Below are 4,894 nucleotides of genomic sequence, written 5' to 3' on the forward strand. Positions count from 1 at the left end.
ATCATTATATGAAGAGGTTGTCAAAGAGTACATATGTAAGAAAAAGGTAGGGCACGAAAGTATTATAGAGGTGTATTGAGCAGTTATTTACTACAAACATTTTATCTAGCTTTTGTGATACTTATGGTATTTGTCACCTTAACATTTGCAACTGGTTGCGATTTCTCAATCTAAATAAACATTAACTTTTATACCTAATTTTATGTTCATAATTTTGTTTTTGTTTTCTTAATGAGGGTTCCCCAAATTGTATAAACTTCAGGACTCATAAAACCTGAATCCATACCTCATCTGATTACCACAAATCTTCCTAAACTCATCATATACAAAGTTGTAATAGACATGCACATAAAAGCCTTTATTAATTTATTAGTGATTATGTATTTACTTGTGTGTGTCCCTAAGTTTCATGAAATCAGGTACAACATATACTCAACATATAATGTAAATCCAGCACAGGTCTGGTCCATAGTAAAAACTCAATAAATATTTGTTAACTATTTATTCTTTATTGACTAGCCATTCTTTAATTTACTCAGCAATTATTTATTGCACATTTTACTATGAGCCAGGACTGGGGACACAAAGTTGTCCATACTCTCTGACTTCCAGGACTTGACAGCTCAGGGGTAGAAATAGCCATGAAACCCTTAACATACGAGACTATATGTTGAGCATAAAAGGTGGCATACAGAGGGTCCTATGGGATTAGAAAGGAAGCATACTTAATCCAGTCTGCAGGGTCAAGGAGCTTTCTGGAGAAAATAATGCTTTCTGAATGAGTCCTAGAGGAGATTGGCAGGAAAGGTTGCTTTAAAGGCAGAAGGAGGAGCAGACACAAAAGCATGAACATGGTGGATTGTCCCAGCGCTGCCAGAGTTCACAATGCCAGGGTGTAGAGTGCAAGGACAGTGACAGTGGACAAGCTGGAGAGGTGAGCAAGAGCCAGGTTCAGTCATTACAGGACCTTCCAGGAGTCTGGCCTTGTCCTGAATACCTTGGGAGCCACCAAAGGGTTTTAGGCAAAGAAACAACATCGGTGGATTTGTCTAGAAAGACCCCACTTATACAATTTTGGAGAATAGATTGAAAGGGATCAAGGCTAAAGGCAGAGAAACTAAATGCAGTTCTCCAAATGACAGTGAGGGCTTGACCCCACATAGGTGTGTGTGTGTGTGTGTGTTGTGGGGAGGATTCAAGAGATGTTAAGGAGCCAGAGGAGGCAGGACTTGGAACCTGGCTGTGTGGATGAGGGAGACTGAAATCAAGCATGATTCATGTTTTAGACTCTGGCAGCTAGATAGGAGCTAGTGAAATGGAGCGCGGGGGAGGAAGACGATGAGCATGTTGAGTTTGAGACCCCTGTGTACCATTCGGGTCTGGAGCTTGGAGACAGCTTTTTGGTTGGAGATGCAGGTTTTGGAGTTTTTGGCATATGTGCTGATAGAAGCTGTGGGGAGTGAGAACTGGGGTATGGAGACTATATAGATTGGGAAGACAAGAAAATCTTACTGCTTCACCTTTTTTGTTAAGCAAACATATTTAAATCATCATCAGAACCTTGTTAGAGAGGCATCTGCTTTAAAAATGAGACAGGCTTAGAAGGTTAAGTGAACTGTCCAATGCATTCAGCAATAGTCAACAGGTGCGCCTGACTCCACCAGGGTGCTCTTCCACTCAGCACCCAGGATGGCCTTCCAGCCCCCCTTCTAAGGCCCTTTCCTTCTTCCTCTCTCACCCAGGCCAGGCAGAGGGCATTTCCCTCCCTCTGACCTGGAGCCTTTCTCTTATACAGTATCTACTTGCCACTAGCCATTAAAGGGGTGTGATTTACCCCCTAACATCCACCAGAGCCGTGCCCATCCAACCACTTATCTTGGCGCTGGGGTCAGAGGAAGGGATCCTGAGCAGGGGACTGAAACAGCTAGGACTGGGAGCAAGCATCAGTGGGAGCTGATAGGAGAGAGGGAAGGGGAAGGGCAGGGCTCACAGCACAAGCCGAGGCTACCAGAGGGCAAGGAGGTGGAGAGAAGGGAGGCAAAGAGGCTGGGGGCCAGAGCTAAAAGGGTGAGGTGCGGGGGGGGGGGGGGGGGGGGGGGCGGTGGAAGGGTGGGAGAGGTAGTGGGAGGCTCATTGTCCTAGCAGGGGGAAGTCTTTTGTTTCCTCTCTTCCCTTGGCAGCCTGACAGGATATGAGGCCAAGCCCCCACTCCATGCCAGCATCCCCCCCACCCACTGGACATAGCCCTTCCCTTACCATTGTGTCATTGACAAGAATGGGACAGGAGCATTGGCTCTAGGAGGGAATATAAGAAGGACTATTCATGGCTGGGGGCTCGTCTACCAGGGTCCTGAAGGGACAAGAAGCTCCGGGGCTGGTTCATGGAGCTTGGCACGGAAAACTGTGCCTGGGGAGGAGCAGGAAGCCAGGCTTGGGTGGGGCCAGCACCGAGGGTAGCAGGTCAGGCCAGGGGGCTGTAGGTTGGGTCCCAGAGGAGATGACGCAGGGCTTCAGGCTTCTCCTGGCCCCCACCATTCCAGCCCCCGGGCCTGAGAGCTCACCTGAACCCGTGCCCCCCACCCCCTCCATTCCCTAAGGTTGACATCACTCCTACCAAGGCAGTACGCATCTGGTATTGCCCAGCAAAAGCGGGTGTCCTGTCTGGGCCCTCCACATCCACTTCCCTGGACTCCCTACCTCCCCGCGATCTAGGAGTCTAGCCTCCCACTGCGGTCCTCCAGGAACCCTGGAATTTTATCCCTCCCCTCCTCTCCCTTTAGGGCCAGTTTGCTCCATCAGCTGTTCCTGCAGGAAGGGCGCCCTGCATAGCCTCGCCTCTCTTCCCGAGCCTTTTGTTTGCTGGGTCTGCAGGAAATTGTAGGGGCGGTGGCCAAGGGCTCATCTGCCCCAGGGGCCTGAGGGAGGGGGGTCCGGACTCACTAGACAATCCTGGGGAGCTCACAGTGGGGGTGGGGAGGGTGGCTCACCAGGGAATTAGCATTCAGGGCCTGAATTCGGAGTGGGGCACCCTGGGGCTGGGCGAATTGGACGACCTTGTCCTTGAGGGGTGGATCAGGTGTGTATTAGGGGATTCCTAGAACTGAAGGCTGGACGCACACTCCAAGATCACCTAACATGACCCGGGAGCCAATACCAGGGGGGGAAAATGCAGATACTGAATCCCACAACCTCGGTCCTACACGCCAGGGATCCCAGTCGGTGGGGAGGCGGCAGGCAGGTTTGACCAACCAACCTCTTAGGATTAGCTATTTTTTTTTCTTTAAAAAATGGTTGGGAGGAGGACCAGCACGTAGCCCCAGAATTCGCGCCTTCCCAGGACGCAACCGCAGAATAGGTGGCGGCGTGGATGCTCTAGCGAGCCGGCGCCCTCTCGTTGGTTGCCCTCTCTCTGAGTCCATCCTGGGCGCCGCCATCTTCCCTTCCCAGAGGGCGGGGCGGGGCCACTGAAGTCACGTGAGGAGCAAGTTCTGGTAGGAGAGGGTTCCTACAGTCTCACAAAGAATGGTTATTAAAGGCCACCTGAGTGCCAGAGACTGTAAAAAGCCTGGGAGCTACAGCAGCAAAGAAAACAAAAGTTCCTACTTCTGGAGCTTAACTTTACATTGGGAGGAGGCAATGAAAAAGATAAACAAGTAAACGACAAATATTAGATGGTGTTAAGGGCTTTAAGGAAAAAAAATAGGAAAGGGGATGGGAAAGAAGGTGTGGCTCAATTTTTAAATGGGGTTGGTGTAGGCGATTTCACTAAAGGTAGTATCTGAGTTCAGAAGACAAAGGAGGCTCTTGCCCTGTGAACCACAGCAATTTCTCGGTAACCTGTCCAGAGGCCATGTGGGGCAGGAGCAGATGAGCAGAGGTGAAGGAGGGATGTAGACTGGGTATGGCTTCATGGGTAGGTTGACCATATATAGACCACTCTGGGTCGTGTCTGAGCGAAGGAAACGCTGTTAATAAATAAGAGGTCTGCCAATTAAGTTTGTGAAGTCATCCTAGAAAAAGTGCTACCTACCTCATTGCTGAATATCACTACAGTCACCTTCGAAGTACTCCCCTTGGGAAGCTATGTACTGATGCCAGCGCCTAGTCCACCCTTCAAAGTAATTTTGGAACTCTTCTTCTGGAATGGCCATCAGAGCTGTCATTGTATTACCCTTGATGTCCTGAACGTCATCAAAACGTCTTCCTTTATCTTCAGGTAAAGGAAGAAGTCATTGGGGGCCAGATCAGGTGAGTAGGGAGGGTGTTCCAATACACTTGTTTCCTGGCTATAAACTCCCTCACAGACAGTGCTGTGTGAGCTTGTGCATTATAGTGATGCAAGAGCTCCTTCAGGACCATTTTTGCACACACCTTTCTCATGCCAAGATTTTCGTTAAGATTTTATAACTGTTTCTCTATCGATGTTTGCTTAGTCTGCTGTGCTTCTCACAGTCAGCCGATGATTTTGACGCACAATTCGAGGAATTTTTGCAATGTTTTCATTGGTTCTGCTCATTACTGGCCGCCCTGACCTCTCTTCATCTGTGACGCTTTCCCTCTCCTCAGAAAACCATTTAATTCATTTGTACCCTGCCGTTTTCTTCATGGCATTATCCCTAGAAACTTGGACTAACATGTCCTTGATTTCATTCCACTCTTGCCAAGTTTAACAAGAAATTTAATGTTTGTTCGTTGCTGTTATTCAAGCTCAGACATTCTTGGGACGGCACACAAAAATACACAACAACAATAATGAACACCACCCTGCAAGACACTGCCACATGTCGACACCAATACAGCTGTGAGACACTGACATCGCAAGGTTATGAAACCTTACTGAGCTGGTTGTACAGTGCTGCCAATGTAAGGGCACGGTGGCAAGTCCGTGAACTTA

This window comes from Rhinolophus ferrumequinum, chromosome 7, assembly GCF_004115265.2.
Source record: "Rhinolophus ferrumequinum isolate MPI-CBG mRhiFer1 chromosome 7, mRhiFer1_v1.p, whole genome shotgun sequence".
In the NCBI taxonomy this organism is placed as follows: Eukaryota; Metazoa; Chordata; class Mammalia; order Chiroptera; family Rhinolophidae; genus Rhinolophus; species Rhinolophus ferrumequinum.